This window comes from Macaca thibetana, chromosome 4, assembly GCF_024542745.1.
Source record: "Macaca thibetana thibetana isolate TM-01 chromosome 4, ASM2454274v1, whole genome shotgun sequence".
In the NCBI taxonomy this organism is placed as follows: domain Eukaryota; kingdom Metazoa; phylum Chordata; class Mammalia; order Primates; family Cercopithecidae; genus Macaca; species Macaca thibetana.
Window position 1 is genome coordinate 122228982 of NC_065581.1, and position 18854 is coordinate 122247835.

An 18854-nucleotide genomic window follows, 5' to 3' on the forward strand; every position below is an offset into this window, starting at 1 on the left:
TTTCTTAGCCCTCCTCCGTGGCTGTGTGTGGGGAAAGGTGCATTTCCTGGACCTAAGGAAGCGGGCGGTCAGAACCTTGCCATGGGCTGCGCAGAGTAACTCCATGGGGTTGACTGGAGAAGGCACCGAGTTTTCTTCAATTAGTTAAGATTTTGTTTTCCAAATCAGTTAGATTGGTCCATGAGCAACTGGACTATTACAATCCTGTATAAAAACAGGGTTTGAATTTAAAGGTGTGCCAGCATTCCTAGTGCTATGTAGGAATTTAGGGTTGTTTTTAATCTCTATATGCTTGGGTATCTATCTGGAGGTGATTTTTGAAGTTAACCTGCACCTCTTATCAGCATGCTTTGGGGAGCAGAGCAGTGTATTTGTGTATGTGTGTGAAAATGCTTTATAACTGAATGCACAAATGTTTTCTCATTGTCTTGCCTTTCCCTACCTCTTTCTTACACACGTGTGAATAAGGTTCCTGAACTGGATGTAGTGAGATTTAATCATCAGCCTCAGCAGCTACATTTGCTTTTGGATAACGGTGTCCATCTCCCAAACTTTTTTCCTAGTCTGTCTTCCTAACTCCTTTTCTTTCTCTTCCCGTTCTTTCTCTTCCTGTCTCTATCCTTCCTCTATGCTACTTTGTTTGCAAAAGTAATTCTTGAGCTTTTGCTGAATTAAGGAGACAAGGTTCTGTTCTGATGAGGTGTAGTTTAGGTGTGAATGAAACGACACTTAGTTTGTCCATGTTTGTGTAGTCTACCTTTTCAGCGATTATTTTGTTTTTGTTTTTTTAAAATGACAATTAGGCAAAATTGAAACACTCCTTTTAGTGTAATAGGATTGCATCGTTCACACATTTAGGCAACATTGATTTGCTGATCTTTTAAGGCTTTTTTTTTTAAAGACACTTGTTGATTTGGCTTACCAAGTTTTATTCCTTTCTTTTGTCCAGAACAAAGGCATATTCCCTTAATGTAAGAGATTACCAAGGCTGCTTGTCACTGTAATTAATTTCTTAATGGTTTCCCTCCTAGGAAGCAAATTATGAAATGCATTCCAGGATCCAGTACCCTCAAATAGATATTGTGTGTAGGATAAAAAAGCCCTAGTGGAAAAAGAGATTTTTAAACTTTGATCTGTTTTACAATTCTGTTAAGTGGGCATGAACATTCATAATTATTTTTATAGCCTCATTTCAAATCAGCTATCCTAATGGTAAAAATGTTTCACCTGTCAAGTCATATTGTTTCAATTTTAGACATTTAAAATTCAAGGGATTGAAGGAGAAAGAAAAATGACTGTCACTATAAACATTACCTACAAAAAAGAAAAACCTTCCTGTTGAAAACTTGCTTCTTGAATAGCAGGATGACTCATGACAAGAAATTTATAATTTGAAATTTGCGAAAGATTAAACTCAGAGCTCTGTGAGTTTTGAGTCATTAGTAGTTGAATGAATTAAGCCTTCATAATGCATCTAATTAGAAATAAATTATTAAAATATTGGTGAGATCCATTGTTTATGTCGATTTCATTGTACTTTTCCTGAGGAGCCACTGGAGATGAGCTTTACTTTCATAAGCATCACTCTATATGAAAAAGTTACATTTGACGGTTAGTTCAGATGCTACTGTTCTTTGCCTTACATTGTAAGGGATGTTATTAGAAGCTATAAAATCCTTCTCCCTTTCCTTAGACTGTATGTGTGCTTGTATGTGGAGGAGTATGAAGGCAGAAGTAAACATGTAGGAGGGTTATGTATTCTTCATTAAAAATATATTTCACAAAAGATTATAGTTTGTGTGGGAAGGAAATAGCTGCTTGTCTGTTGATTGCATTGTGCTTATTCCATATAAAAACTGTTTGAATTGAGTCAGGATAACCTCATTTTGATAATCTGATGACTGCTTCTGCTTGGAGAAGAGAATATAATTTCAGGCTTATATTCTCTGCGTGCTGATGGGCAACAGTAATTGTTCTGTTTTTGGCAGAGCTTAGCATGGAATCTGCTTTGGTATTTTTATAACTACATATGCAAATCTTTTCTCCCAAAGCTTTTCCCCCCTTTATCTCTCCATGTGCAGAGCTTTTTGTAATCTTCAGTACTGTGAAATTCCAAAGGTGTGATATCTAATGCTGTCCGTGTATGATGATGTGTAAACCTAAGTTAGAGCAAAATCTTGGCTTGAAGTGATGTCTTTTTGTTAAAGCAGATCCCGTACTGTGAGCAGATTTCCCTGTATACTTGGTTTCTATGGAGACGCTTTTATTATTTATAGATGATCAGACTATTTGAATGTAGTATGGGTGGTTAGTTTATCAGCTTTGGTCAGTGCAGCTGATGGAGTTTCCTGGTTAATATGTGGTCCTTTCACTAAGCTTCCTGTTAAGTTGCAGGGTTTAGGAAAGTGAAGCTAACACCAAAAACCAGCCTAAAACATTGAGGTGACACTTAATTTTACCTTCTTAAAGGTACATTATGCCAGCATTAAGTAAACAATAAAGAGAAACCCTCAAAATTAGGAAGATTCCTAATTGACAGTGTCAGAACAATGGAATGACCTATTGCTAAAGCTCATTCTGAGAGGGTATGTATGATTCTTTCTTTCTTTTCCCTTCCCTCCCCTCCCCTCCTTTCTCTTTTTTATAGAGACAGGGTCTTGCCTTGTCACCCAGGCTGGAGTGCAGTGGCATGATCATAGCTCATTGTGGCCTTGACCTCCTGAGCTCAAGTGATCCTGCCTCGGCCTCCTGAGTAGCTAGGACTACAGGTGCTCACTGCCACTCCCGGCTATTTATTTATTTATTTATTTATTTATTTATTTATTTATTGTGGAAACAGGACCTCGCTGTATTGGTCAGGCTGATCTCAAACTCCTGGCTTCAAGTGATCCTCCTACCTTGGCCTCCCAATGTGCTGGGATTACAGGCATGAGCTACTACACTCTGCCTCTTCTACTTCTTTTCTATGTAATCAGTGAGTTAATGGTGTTGAAGGACTCTTTAGCTTTAGAAATTCTTCTTAGTGATTATCCAAGTTTTAAAATGTTTCATACTTCGCTGTAGTCATTTTATAGATGAAGAATATGAGGCCTAATAAATGGATGGGCTTTATACTCAAAATTACACATTGTATTGACAGTGGCTTAAGGATAAGCTCTGCTCGCTGGAGATGTCATATATGATGTCAGGAAAGAGCGTGATGACTCTGGGTAGAGTCCTCCTGCAGCCTTGATAATGGTAGCAAACTCTGATAATTAGTTAGGGCAGTGTTTACAGCTTTAACTGTGTTATCTTAATCTTCCTGTGACAGAGGTTGGCAGTGGCTGTCAGTAACTGATGTGTAGATCCACTGTGAGGCACTCAGATTTCTATAACAAGATGTCATCATTTGAGTCAGCAGGACTAGAAGCTCATGTTGAATGGTGGCTTTTAGGAAGGACTTTCATACAACATGAGACTGGGAACTCAGCGAGAGACACAGATCTCTGGGGAGGCATAGTACGTAGAGATAAGTGCATTTTCGTGGAAATATTTTATTCTACTCTTTTTACTTGGAAGAAGATATATTTTCTATGAGAGAAGGAGATCTTTGAGGTCTAACTATCCTGACAGCTGAAAGCAGGACCTCAGAGACCGTATTTTCGAATACAGATGTCAGAACTCAGGTCCAATAATTTTTCTTAAAGGCCTTCTTCTAATTTCACTAAAGTTAGATGACACTATCTGATTGCTTCAGAACTAAAGGATACACAGGAATATACTCTAATAACATGTGTATGACCATTCTTACTGTGTCTCAAAACTGGCTGCTCTAGTTGTCTACGTTCATTTTTCTTGGAATTAATTCACTTGCTACAGAATTTGTCTTAAAAAATTCTCTTTCCAAACTTTCAGGTTTTTTACTGGACATTTAAAAATTATTGACATCATGATTTATAGATGTTTAAATAACTAATTGCTCACAAGTGCCTAATTTTCCATAAAATCATAGCCTGACTCCTGTGTGAACTGGGTAAGGCCATATCCAAAATTGTTTCCTTCTGTTATTTAGGTTAGTTTTATATGAATGGAGAGGTATTCATAAGGCCTCATGGCATAGTCCAATAAAACATTTATTTCCCTCCTGAGGGAACAAGCTTAAGAAGATCCAGAAACATACAGTAAAACCATGAAAGAGGATCTATGCATTGTAACCATAAAGCATAAGATAAAAACGTCTTTCCCCAAGAAACTTGAGTCTAGTATGGGGAAAAAAATGACATTTCATGCTTGATCCAAACTGAGTACTAGAGATGTCAAAGATGCCTTATGTTTGAACTCCAGTGGTTCAAGGAATGGAAATTCCACTAATAGAGACCAGAACTGCTGGGCAGAAGACACATTTTATTTTATATGACTGTTCTGTCAAGATAGGGGTGTGAGGAACCTGCAGTTGTGATTGTGGCCTCAAATTGTGCCAAGGCATTGATGGATGGAAGGAATCTAGGAAGAGCCCAGTTGTAGGCCGAACTTTGCCTGAGGACTTGATGGAAGAGAGTCTGAGCTCCACAGGCTGAATGGGCAGGTTTGGGCTAGGGTCTCAGAGGTGTAGGGCAGCTTTCCCCATTTGTAATGAAGTGCTGAAGCAAACCTTTCTCTTGGATATGGAAGACTGTCTCAAAGAGAGGACACTGAATGCCTTTAAAGGTATAAAGCTCCCAGGCCTCAGAGAACCTGGACTTTTAAAGGCAAGTAATGATCCCTGAGAAGAGAGGCGTCTTTGTCATCAATGTAGGACACACTGCTGACTGTCTGGTGGCAAAGGCTTGCCTGTCAGTCCCACTTGAGGCTCAGCTGTCTCCACTGGGAGGGTCCAGTTGCTCTCTGACCTTTGTTCCTTCTCATTGGAGTCAATTTTTTGGTGTGGCTTCACCCTCTGAGGGAGGGTGCAAGTTGTGGGGTTGTTGGCAGGAGCATTGTATTTGGGTCCTAGTGAGGATGAGTATCTGAAATGTCTTGACATTCTACTGTGTTTGCTGGTGGGAACTGTTCTCTGCTGGAGAGAGAGCAAAGAGAGAATATGAGAGCTGAGTTTAGAATCCTGGGAAATATTCCTGCTTTGGGGACAGAATGAACAATAGAATCTAATAAAGATGACTAAGAGGAGTAGTGAGGGGTAGGTGGAAGCCAAGAAAAGCACTGTTATAGGTGAGATGAATTATAGAGTTTCCAAATTATCAATTTCATTCACTGAAATTGGTGTTCAATTGCGGTTATTCTATATGTCAGGTTCTGTGCTAGTGCTTGTAGATACAATATGAACAAGACATAGTCTTGGTCCTCAGAGAATTCACTGGAAGTCAGAGATCAAGGCCCAGGTGCTACTATTGAGTGACTTTTGCTGGGATTGCAGTTTAAAAAAGGGAAACAGAACGCAGCCTGTGGGTGAGCCATGTTTGGAGATGGGCATGGGAGTGTCAGAAGGAGGCTGGAAGCCTGCCTAGAGAAGAGACTGTGGAAGCCTGGGGAGGGTGTTAATGAAGTATCTGACTGTGTGATCTGCAGCTGCTCAGACAGCTGAAGTCAGATGGCCTGGGATGGTTGAGAATCAGGGACCCAAAGTCAACATGAGAGCAAAAAGCCGCTGCAGCAGCTGTGAAGAAGTGAAAACCAAGGAGAGAAGGGGGTCTTGCATTAGCAAGTGGGGATCTGAGTTTGAGATAGAGAAGAAGGAGCAGGTCAAGAGGATAATGGGGTTGAATTTGCAGTGCTAGGGGAGGGCTCAAGAGGTTGGAGGATGGAGTTTATTCTAGCAGGAGCTCAGATAACAATCATCTCTAATTTATTATTGACCCTGTGCTCAACATCCAACATCAATGTTCTTCCTCAAAAGCCCCCTACTGGAGAGTTTAAGTGCCACTACCATAGAAAGGTTCTACTTCACCATGCCTGGTCTACTACAGCCTCTTAGCTGGTGCTGCTGACTCAAATTACTCTGTTTGTGGTCAGTTCTTTATTCCACTGCAAGGCCCATCTTCTTAAAATGTAACGTTTAATAGGTTACTATGAAGATCTAAAAGTTTCACTGAGTACCCTTTGCCTACAGTATAAAGGATGTGCCCCTCCATAGAGTGAGAAATCACCATGTTTGCAGGCCTTCCTAATTTACCAATGACTCTTACTCACATAATCTCATTGAGTTCTTTCAAAAGCCATATGATAGTAAGGATATATGTTTCTCTTTTTCTAAATTTATAAATAACATAATAGAGGATCAGACATGTTGGATAATATATCCAGGGCCACACAGTTCATGAGTGGCAGAGCCAGAAATAGATACCAGGTCTTCTGAGTTCAAGGCCAAAGTCCTTTGCCCCACACCATGTTCTCATCTTGGAGCCCCATCTCCATTCTAACCCTCGGATTTCTGTAATTAGGATGATGAGGCGAGGTGCCTTCAGTCCCAGCAGGATTGCAGAGAGGCCTTTCAGTGTCCCTACAGTCACTTTTTATCACCACTCAGAAGTTGTGATCTGGGGCTGTCAACTGAGACACATTTCCTGGCTGGTTTTCCCTTAGATTGGGAAAAGCCTGTCTCCTGCCAGGACATCTGGGGAGGCACAGAAAACACTCTGTACTTCCCTGATGTCATCCTCAGTGCCTGCTTGTCTCATATGGAACTTGGAGAGGGTTGCCACTGACTTCACATGGGGTTATGGACGGCTTTTGACCACTGCCGGCACCATCCCTTCCTGCTTCAGCTGCTGTCACCAGTAAGGCGAGAAACAGGCTTTGAATTCATGAATTCACACCCAGAGAAACTCTAGGTCTGAATACTTGCTTCAAAATGCATTCTCAGTTGTTATCTTAATGGATGTATAAATTCATTGCCATTTAGATGTGAATCGTTTGGAAAATTATGTATACAGAAGGGTGTAGAGCTGTGCTTTGAAATACATGTTGAAATTGGGAACATTTGTTAGCAACGCAGTGATTAATGAGTCTGTGTTAATGTGATTTTAGAGTACACTCTGTTTCCACCATTTTCTCATTGTACTGAAGCCAATGTCATGTGGATTTTGACAGAGTTTTTTGGAGACAGTTTACTGCATCAGAAGTTTAAATGATATCAGAAATATGCCTGACAATTGCCGAGAATATCAAGATTGCCTCCACTCCTATAAAAATCAGTGATGGAAATATTTTCATGAGGATTAGTTAAATAATATATTGGAAGAGTGCTGCATCACCTTTTGGGCTGCATGTTAAGACACACACACACACACACACACACACACACACAATCCGAGCACTTGTTTGGAAATTTTGCCTGTGCACTCTTTCAGTTGCATTTCCACGATTAAGCAATGCATCTTTCTAATCACAAAAGCTAAAGAATAGTTGAAATACCTTTTACAAGCCCATGTTATAACCCTCATTGTTTCCCACTTCCTTGTACCAGTGTATTTCTTTTGGGGAAAATAGCATAGTTTCTCAGGAGGCTATGATCTCAGGAGGTCTCCTACTTTTTCTAGTGCCTTTCACATGTTGGAATTAAAAGGTCAGTAAAGATATAGTTTAGGAATATGAAGGGCTCAACAGCCAAACTTTGGATTTTTTTTCTCTTTACTTTCTCTAATTTAACCAAAGGTATATAACGATACACAATACATTGGAATAAGATACTGTTTGGACTTTGGTAATAAACCATTTTAGGGCAGGAACAAGATACGTAAATCCTAAATAGTGTTGAATGGAAATGTTCTGGAGAAGGAATTTCAATTCTGAACTGTGATATTACATTATTTACTTTCTAGGGAATTAAATTAAAATTTGTATTGTGGTATTCATTGGAAATACTGATTTATATTGTGGCCATATTTTCTTCACTTGGCCTTAGTTACTTAGCAGTCACCTAATAAAACTTGAATAATTAAAGAGGGCATTCTTGATTAAAACTAACTAGACATATGTGTACTTCATGAGCTTGTTAGTGCACAGGTTGGACTACATGGTAAAGATGGCCAAGAAGACTAGTTTAGATTTTGTTCAAAGCATTAGCAATGGTAAAAGTGATCATATATGATAATAAAGAAAAGGACAAAATATACAAAGTTGATACTTCTGTAGAAACTGTTATGCCCTATTTTTACTTTTATTTACTTTTTTTTTTTTTTTTTTGAGACGGAGTCTTGCTCTGTCACCCAGGCTGGAATGCAGTGGCACAATCTTGGCTCACTGCAAGCTCCTCCTCCCTTGTTCCCGTCATTCTCCTGCCTCAGCCTGCCGAGTAGCTGGGACTACAGGCACCCGCCACCACGCCTGGCTAATTTTTTGTGTTTTTAGTAGAGACGGGGTTTCACCATATTAGCCAGGATAGTCTTGATCTCCTGACCCTGTGATCCACCCGCTTCAGCCTCCCAAAGTGCTGGGGTTATAGGCCTGAGCAACTGCACCCAGCCTATTTACTTTTATGTTTTTATTTGAGACAGGGTGTTGCTCTTTCACACCCGCTGGAGTGCAGTGGTGCAATCTCAGCTTACTGCAGTCTCAACGCCCTGGGCTCAAGTGATCCTCTCACTTCAGCCTCCTGAATAGCTGAGACTCAGGTGGCCCATGCCACCATGCTCAACTAATGTTTGCATTGTGTGTGTGTGTGTGTGTGTGTGTGTGTTTGTGTGTGAAGATGGGATTTGGCCACGTTGCCCCGGCTGGCCTTAAACTCTTGGGCTCAAGTGACCCACCTGCCTCGGCCTCCCAAAGTGCTAAGATTACAGGTGTGAGCCACCACTCCTGACTTACGTCTTCTTTTTAAATACAGGCATTGTGTGGCATATCCTTATAATAGAATTTTTCAAAAGTGCTTAGCCCTCTTTGCATTTCACCACTTCATTTTCTCCTATCTTGTTGGATGGTTCTTGGGATCAGTGGTACTCGTTGGGAATCATTCTAACTTTCCCTGGCCTCGTGCATTCTTTGGAGCTGTCCCTGTGGCCTATTCCTCTCCATTGTTGCTGTCTAGTAATACAGGCTCTCATCACTGCACCTGTCTACTATGGAAGCTTCTGTCTTGAATTGATCTCAAACACTGCTATCAGATTAATTTTACAATAACTTTCTTTCTGCACCCCTCTTTCCTGCTCAAAGTTCTTCAGAGGGTCTTTATTATCCGTAGGATGTGAGGTAGCTTAGAGCCACAAAAATAGCACAGGAAGTGGAATCCAGAGACCCGTTTTAAATTGCTTGGCCTTTAACTTGCTTTGTGACCCTGGAAACATTACTGTTCACCAAAACTCCTCAAATTTATCTTTATTAACTGTCTTAAGTTCCTCACCTCTCATATATCTTACCAAAGCCAGTGGTCATTCTTTGTCTTCATCTTCTCAACTCTTAGCAACATATTGAGCAGTTGACCACTCTGTCTTGTTTAATGAAATGCTTGATCCTCCCAGCTTCCATGACAGTATACTTTCTCCCATCTAGCCCTGTCAGTCTTCTGTGCTAGACTTCCCCTAAGTGTTGGACTCCCCTAGGGTTCTATCTAAATCCTTCTATCTTCTTTATCTAAATTCTCTTTCTAGCAGATATCCCAGCATGGTTTAGAATATCATCAATAATGCTAATAATTTTCAAAGTTTTATTTTCATTAATGGATCTTATCATGAGTTCTCAACTTGTATTCCTCCTAAATCCATGCACTTGACTGTCTAATGGACATATCAAAGTTGAAATAGGCAAAAGAGAACTATTAATGACTCCCTGCCTACAGCTGTGCTCCTCCACCAAACCTTTCCGTTTCACTAAACAGAACCATGTTTCAGTAAATCAACCATGTTTGTTGCTCAGACCATAATTCCAGAATTCATCCTGGATTCCTCTCCTTCCCCAAAGACTCACATTTAATCCAGTAAGTGCTTCTGGCTCTCTCTCAAAAATAAATGCTGAATGTCATGTCTTCTTACTCTCTGCTCTGCTATAGTTTCAATCCAAGCTACCAGCATCTGGCCTTGTATGCTGCAAAAGCTCTTAACAGGCTTCCCTGTCTCCACACTCCCTAGAATAGCCTATTAAATATAAATTATATAATACCCTCCCTTGCTAAAGATTATCTAATAGATTCATTCTCCTTACCTTTAGAATAAAATCCAAGCTATTCACCATGGCCCATAGGGCTCTGCTTCTCTGAGCTCATGTTCCTCTACACACCTCATTCCCAGATAGATTCCAGTCATAATGGCCTTCATTCTGTTCCTTAAACTTGCTGAGCTTGTTTTTGTCCATGTCTTTGCACTTACTGTTTCTCCTACTTGCAGTGCTTTTTACCTGCATCTCCCCTGCATGGCTCCTTGTCATTGTTCAAGTCTCAACTCAAATGTCCCTTCTTTGGACAGGCCATCTATGACGCAAGTTTGAGCAGTTTCCTTCATCCATCGGTAGTTTAGTTTTTATTGCATTTTTTACTTCATAGAAATGATCATAATCTGAAATGATCAGCTTAATAGTTGATGTATTTTTTGTCTGACTGTCCCCAGTGTGGACTCCCTGAAGTCACTGACATTTTGTTATTCACCTCTGCATCTCAGTGCCTAGTAGAGAAGAGGTGTATAGGAAGAATTTGTTGACTCATTCACCACTTTGAGCCTGGCTTCCTTATGTGTAAACCAAAGGTGTCAGGACAGGGAACCTCTGCTGCCCTACCTAGCCAGTTTTAATTCTTATCGTGTCTCTAAGCCCTTTGATCCAGTCCAGTTGACCTCGTTAATGTCCTATAAATGGACTATGTTTATTCAGATCTTCAAGCCTTTGCTCATTCTCTTCCCTCCTGAGTGTCCTTCTTTTTGGTCCTTGCTGGCTGCATTTGTCAATAATTTTCCTTCTTCTCTTTTGACTCTACCCGTCATAGAAGAGTGTAATTGTTTTATATATACATGTCTTTCCTGTCCTAATTTTTAGCCCTTAGGCATAGGGCTATGGGTTATAGTTATAACTCTTTTGAACGTCCATGGTGATAGCATATAGGATGTACTCAGTACATGCCTTATAATTCAATGGGGGCGTGCGGTCTTCTGAAAACACTGATTTCAAAACAGTAATCATGCTTAGCCTGCTTACTAATTTATATGGGACAAAAATAGATTTTTTAAAAAAGCAACTAAACAGGTATATCTTTGTTAAGCCTGAGCTGGAGGAAAAAAATCTAAAAATGGAAATTTAAACTTCTGGTTTCATGGTGTTTTGAAAACATTTGTAAGCAACCTTACCGAAGGTTTTGTTATAAATTTTTATTTCATTTAAGTTTTTATATAAAAATATGTTCATGAGTAGTTGAAAAAGGAAGTGAACATTGTTTTTTATTAACTCAGGTTAAAAACTTGAGTTTTTAATTTGGTTCAGTTTGTTCAGGTATTTGGAATTTAGAGAAGCTCTGTGAAAATATCCCGCCTACACGTTTTGAATATCCTCTTCCTGCTTATCTTCAGAACAGCTTGGTTCTTTTAATAGCAAATGGCTGAGTGGAGGGGAACCATTTGTAGTGGGTCAATTTAAGTACGGTGTGTCCTCCCATTTCAGACTGAAGTCATGCTAAGTGCTCAGGGATTGGAGCAACTGTGTGTTCCTTTTGATGATGGTCAGATCCCAGAAAACTCAGTATTTTAGAAGGATGTTGCTCATTCCTTAGATAATTAGAAGAATTATTGGTCAACTTAAAAAGATTCAGGAGCTAGGAAATACCTCATCTATTCTTTTTATGAATATGTTAATTTATTATCATTCTGTTGGAGGCTGTTCTTAAAATTCCCGTGGGCCAGGATAGGAAGAGGTAATGGGGAGAAGGCTTGTTTTTTCATATAATATATGAACCTAATGCTATATGACCATGCCAAATTCAGCATATGCAAATGGTGTATTTCTGTCAATACAGAGTGGCTGGAAAATGTGTGCTCAGAATTGAAAGTAATCATATATTCCATTCATGGATTCATTGGTTTCTTTTTTTAAATTTTTTTTCTTATTATACTTTATGTTCTAGAGTACATGTGTGTGGTACTGGTACTGAAACAGAGATATAGACCAATGGAACAGAACAGAACTCTCAGAAATAATACCACACACCTACAACCATCTGATCTTTGACAAACCTGACAAAAACAAGAAATAGGGAAAGGATTCCCTATTTAATTGTTTTCAAATAATTTAGTCAAATATACTTACAATGATTTTTTAAGTTTTAATAACATAAAAGACAGTATAGCCCATGGTAAATCATGGTGTACATCATTTACTAGTCAATAGTATTGGTGTTCAAAATAATGTTGGTGATTGGATTAATTCTCAGTCCATCCCAGAATTTGCTGTTTTGAATAAATAGCTTGTTTTTAAGGCATCCACTTGTTTTGGGAAAGTAGAGATAAGAAAAAAAAAGTCTGCTTCTTTAAATATCTTGTTTAGATTGGGGGCACACAGCCATTTTTTTTTCTAGTGAATAGATATAAAGGATTTCCCAAAAGGTGGCTGCGACTTTGCACAGGAGAGCAGGAGAGCTGGAGAGCTGTTGGTACATATACTGCTGAGTGTTGAAGACAGGTGAATCTGTTCTATGTTTCTGTGCAGCGGGCTCTTGCTGGGGTCAAAGCTGTGTGGTTTCTGTAAAAAAGGGTTGCTGTGTAATGCTTTAGAATTGGAATTGCAGATTCTTCTTGTGAGGGGAATATTGCGGTTATGGGTAAAAGTTGTATCTTATTGTTGCCCTTGTGACCTTGTTAGATCCTTTGGATAATTAATACTTCCAGAAGTTGGGATTGTAGATACTGGGAATATAGAAAAACAATAGCCAAATCAGTCAAAAAGGGTGCTAACTATTGGGCTAATACATTGAAAAGCGTCCAGTGGGAAATTTATGAACTGTGAGAAACCCAATACTGCATGAAATCATAACTTCCTTTTATGATCCTCAATCGTGGCCATTAAAGGGCTAACTTCTGTTGCAGAAAAGAGGTAGCTAGTTAGTTCAGATCTCTGGATTTAGGTAAATCACACCATCTCTTAGTTTTGGTTTGGCAGGATGTCTTGGACCTTTTCCTTTGGTTGTTAGATAAAGACATGTGAGGATGGACTCTGTGACATTGCATGGTTTTCTTCCGGGAGAGCTCACTGGCTTGCAACCGCCCAGATTTATCAGCAGCTGGAGTTTCACCTAATAATACTGTGGTTTGCACCAACCATTTGCTGGAGCAGAAAAAGACGGCATCAACTTACATTTTAAAATAAACTGACTTTGAAAGGTTTTATGAAATCACGATCCATTTTGATTAGTTTTTGCCAGCAACTGCCTGTTAGGCTTTGTTGGTCTTTGCCAGCAACTGCCTGCATTAGGCTTTGTTGGTCGTAACTGTTTAGGAAAGATTTTTTGCTGCTTTATGGAAGCGATTCCAAAGACTCATTGTTCCAGACATCGGACATCCTTATGTTATTCAGGTCTGATGATATTTGATCTAACACAGATTAATTACTAGGCTTTCAGTGAATAATTAACCATTTGACCTGTTCCCAAGTTATATACTCACTGAGTTAGAAATGATTTCCCCAACTACTAAAGATAAGGAAGGTTATTCCTGGTTTCACAATGTCCCCATTGTTACTGACTTGTATGTGTGAGAGACATCAGCTGATACCTACGCATTGGTCCAGCTACTCAGTCAAACCACTTCCTGGGGTTTTCTCGGGTAATGGCAGTGATTCAGAAGACACCACAGAACTTTCTGAGGACTGTTCCCTGTGTGTTACTCTGGGCTGAATGACTGGGAACTGTCAAGTTCAAAAGGAGCATTTTTTGTTGTAGTGCTATTAAATTTATGGCTTGCTTTTGCTCAAAGTTGCATTTCAGCTGAATTTAGGGTTGCTTGTCTGTGTGCCATTTATTTTATAGTACCTAATTTCCATCAATTAACCATTTCATGCCTTAGTTGAGTCCCTTTTAAAGTCCGGTATTAAGCCTGGGGTGGGGGGGGGGTTAGGCAAACTAAGTCATTATAACTGCCTGCAAGGGCTAGTAGCAACTAGGGAGAGAAGAGGTAAAAATGGATAGGGACCAAACAGGGTATTAATGCAAACATATGCCATTGTACTTTTCTACTTATGTATTTTTGTGATTTTTTTTACTTCTGGTCTCTTCACACAGTGTGCTCCATAACGTAAATTTTGTATTTCTAGGATTATATTTATAATATAAAAATGCAGATAGAATTTTTTAAATAAAATTTTTGTTTTGTTTTATGGTCTTCCTTAAAAGGAAAATATTTCAAAATTATTTTGGAATCAAAAGCCATGTGTTCTTTTCTAGTCCTTCAGAAGTTCCAAAATTGCAGTTTTGGTTGTAGAATGAATAAGCAAGAACCCTGGGCACTAGTTCTCTCTTTGGTTACTCTGACACTTGGCTTACCTTTTTCCTTCCAGTATTTGCACATCTTTTACTCCCCTTATGGCTGGATGATCCAGTCTAGTGAGATATGTATAATGGAAACATTCTGTAACCTGGAAGTTATTATGAATAAGCATGTATTATTATTACCATTATTTTCACGTATTCACTGATTGCATTATCTCACCAAACATACCAGCAATTCACTTCTGCAGTGTCAGAGATGATTGTAAATATCTCAGTGGAGAAGCGACTTTCTTCTTGAACTTAAGAAAATCACTGGTAGAACCATGTTTTAGGCAAAATGTTGGTTTCACTGGTCCTGCTATCAGTGTCCTGACCAAGAGAAAGTTGGGAAGAGTAGGTGTACAAAGCGAAAAGATTCAGTATATCTATGTAGTATGGTAATTGTACATTGCTTGGCTCTCAGCACACTGTGAGATTCACTTTACAAAAATTGGTATTTGGTTTTAGAAACAACTCTATTTTTAAAATGGGAGGTTGTTTGTGGTAGGGGTTAAGAGTGTGGGCTCTGGAATTAAATGGTCTTGCCTCCTGTCCTGGTTCCCTGAATTCTAGCTTTGTGAAAATCAGGTGAGTTTTAAATCTTTTTGTGCTTCACTTTTCTGCTGGTAGAACAGGGATGATTACTATATGGTAGGGTTGTTGTGAAGCCTAAGTGAAGTAATGCACCCAGAGCACTTGCCACTCAATACAGATTATAGGAAGAAATAGAGTTCCATGTTAAAGTGATGGAATGTACCATTTGCGTCTCCCCAGACTGTTGTAGATTCTATCGGATGGGATTTGGTTGAGTTTGATGACCTGTCTCTTGAGAGGAAATAAAAGGGGGCAGGAGGATGCTCATGGAACGTCAGGGGAAGAAGAAGGAGAGGCCCTGTTGTACATTCCGCAAAAAACAAATTCATGTGTTTTATGGGGCCTGCCAGTTTATAAAGTTCTTTCATGTACATTGATTTCATTTAATCCTCCCAACAACACCTGTTTTACAGATATGTACACTGAGCCTCAGAGACACTCAAGGACTGGCTCACAGGCATGTGGTCAGTGAGTGTATGGTGAGGAAGCCGACCTCCTGGATTCTGGACATATTTCTTCATTCCAACCCACGGGTCCTTCTCTGCTGTATAAAAATGTTCAAGTCAGTAATAACCTTTGGTGCTGAACCGCAAAGGAGTGGCAGGGTGTGGGCTGCTGCAGACCCAGGTGGGTCTTGATGGGATCCAGGGACCTTCTGTCTGTGATATGTAGAACATGAATGCACAGCCGTTCAGTGGTCACTGCTGCCAGATGGTTTTAAGAGTCCCCTCCCTGTCTCTTTGTGGCCTCTGAGTGAGGCTTGCATTTCAATCTCTGTGAAGGGCCACTTTGGATCAGTGTTCTGTGGGAGAAATTAAGGATCAGTCTTCTCCTTTTGCTAAGAAGGAAGGTAATGAGCATCTATCTAATGGTTGAACATGTGTGTGTTGTACAAGATTAATAGTATTAATTCCCTTTCAGTCCAGGCCTTTTTGGGTCACTGTGTCAATAAAATGAAGTTGGAGAGTAGAGTAAAATAATTAATGTATATATAATGTAACACTTAATTTGATTTAACTGGTTAATCTTATTGTAATTCAGTATACATTTTTAATACATTTTAAATTTGAAAGTGGTGATATACTTTTACATTTATTTCTTTCTGTTCTGAGATTATAAATAGCTCTACAAGTTGGAGTGCCCTATTTGTCATGTTAAAAATCAAGTGAGTTAAGTTGTGGGAAAGTGATCAGAGAAAATTCAGTATAGTACTTCAGAATTTTTTAAATACTGAGAACAAATTTTAAAATTAGATAATTATTTCATACATGTTAACGTGTAAAGATTGAATTGATTTGGGTATTACATTCGAACACATTATTTTTATGAAATCATTTTTTACTCTGAGTCAGAAATTTGTGTGTAGCTGATACTATATATATTTATCAAATAAATTTGTTTTTATGGAGTAAAATTTTGATTAGCTATAATATACATTTTTCGCTACATGCACTTCATTTTTCAGGGAAGAGGTAGGTAACTGGAAGAAAGCATGACATACTGTCAATAATTTATTTTTTAAAGCAACATCTAGGCCAGGATTTCTTAACCCTTGCATTGTTGATGTTTGGTTCCAGATAATTCTTTGTTTTGGAGGGGCTCTCACGTGCAATGTAGGATGTTTAGCAGCATTCCTGGCCAGCTACCCAATAGATACCAGTAGTTTTCCCTCTCCCCAGTTGTGACAATCAAAAATGTCTTCAGACATTGCCACATATCCCCTAGGGGGCAAAATCACCCTTGGCCGAGAACCACTGATCTAGGATTTTCAACATTATATTTAAATCTTCTACCTAAGCTGAATCTATATTATTCTACAAATTTGAATCAATGTTCAGACTTACACTAAAAAGGAGAAAATGCCATACTTATAGAGGCAATACTTATCAATTATGAAAAATAAGATTTTTCAACAATATGGGTTAGGATAAGTGTTTTCTGATTAACTCTCATTTACCATAATATTATCCAATTAACCGGAATTTCACACATTTGAAATAATGTTTTATTTCCTTATTTTCTTTCAAAATAGATATAGTCCCCTGATTCTGAATTAATTTATAATAATGATCTGGATAGGGCTTTTTAAAAACTTTAAAAGAAGGAAATATTATTGTAGTTTGCCCTATATTGAATTAGATCATTCTGTATATTCCTCATGCACATACTGAAAAGTTTAATTGCCTTTGTAGGTGGGTGTGTGTCTTGATGTATAAGGATTTGTGCAACATGAGCTGAAGAGTTAGATTTCAGAAGTCCACTAATGAACTTTTTCATGGACATTTTAGCATAAGGAGACAAATAGACACACTTGGTTATTAATTATTATAGGGATATAGACATTTCACTTGGCCCGAGATTTAAGTGATTGCTCTTTAAAATGTGTTTTGCTCATGATAGAATGTATTTTTGTTCTTGTGAACCATGCACTGAAGCTTTAGCCAATCAGAGGAAGGAATTTACTGTACGGTAAAAGGAAGTATTTGTTCCGTTATTGTAGTATGTGGCCTCTTGCCATTTTTGATAAAGGATTGAAGTGTTGTGCACCCAAAGTCTGCTACTCTCTTGACCCTTCATCAATCATCAGCTGGACTATGAGGTTAAGTGAACTGTAGCCCGGTAGGATACCTATTGTCCAAGCATTGTGTAAATCTTGAAAGCGGAAATTACTGACACAGCAGTCGTGCAATGTGATCTTTCTAGTTTTAAGATTATATGCGTATTTTTCCTTTCTGTTGCTAATCTATGCCAGATTAGAGGTATAAAATGACAATATATAGGACTTGAAGTCGTGTTATTCAATGCGTGACCATGAAACTGTTGGAAATTTATTTTTATTTGCAAGAATAGGAACTTATGCAAAAATAAATGACCTATTCTAGCACAGCATTTCAAGAAATTCATATGGGATCCTATTGGAATTTTTTATTGCCTTAAAACCATTAGGATAGCAACCAAGGCTTGCATGCTAATCCACCTTTATTAATTCATTAGTTACTGAAAGCATATATTTGTCCACATGTTTTCTAAGTAACTGGCAGCATATGCAAATTCTTTTAGCACATATCCTGTTTTTTTGATTGGCTCAGGAAAACTTTATAAGAGCTATGTCCAGCATTCACAGCTTTATGTCATATCGTCTCTGTATTTATGCCACCTTCTTAAACAAGTAGAGTAATATATCACCTGCAGCTGTTGCTGACCAAAGCTGTCACTGAAGTGGGTGGAGGAAGAGTCAGAGATAACGTGTTCAGATTCTGTGTACCAAAAGCATATCTGTTGCAATCAATCTGTGACGATAACAACTGACTTGTGGAAGGCAGTTCAAGCCATATACTTTTTTATCTTTGACCGAACATATAGTAGATTAGGTGCCATGGTGATAAATGCCACTGATAGTTAATACAATCTGGTTGAGTATATATATGATTGCCTGGCTCGTATAATAGGAAATACCACTGATGTGTAGTCTTCACCAGGTTTGGCCACAGCCTTCCTGTAAAGTTATTACCACAAAACTTGATACTTAATAGCATACAAAGAAAAAAAAACAGACAATGAAAGTACCTAATAGCAAAAGAGTAAAATCCTTATTTTCTGATATAAACAGACAGTGATGCTTTCTAAATAAGTGCATTTGGATTAAAAGAAATATTCACACTAACACACACATCCAATTCTTTATTACAAGAATTGTACCACCGTACTTACCCGGAGCAGCTTAGAAATACTGGAGTCAGTACCTCCCTACCTAAGATTTCTTATAACCCTCTGGATCCTTACCCTTTGTCAGCTTCTCCTGTTCACCAGTTTACCACAGGGAGGACTGAAAATTCCCACTGGAAGATTGTAGCTT

The 18854-nt window shown here is 38.7% G+C and overlaps 1 protein-coding gene across 4 annotated transcripts in view; it reads left to right on the plus strand.

Moving 5' to 3' along the window:
• The window catches only part of HIVEP2 (HIVEP zinc finger 2), a 196717-nt gene that overhangs the window by 60049 nt on the left and 117814 nt on the right, over positions 1-18854 (plus strand). The window contains exon 1 of one of the 4 annotated variants that reach the window (XM_050787314.1): positions 14237-15625. The exons of the other annotated variants lie outside the window; for them this stretch is intronic. The gene's annotated coding sequence lies outside the window, so the exon portion shown is untranslated. Of the gene's footprint in view, positions 1-14236; positions 15626-18854 lie in introns of those variants that run through there. 4 annotated transcript variants of the gene reach the window in all.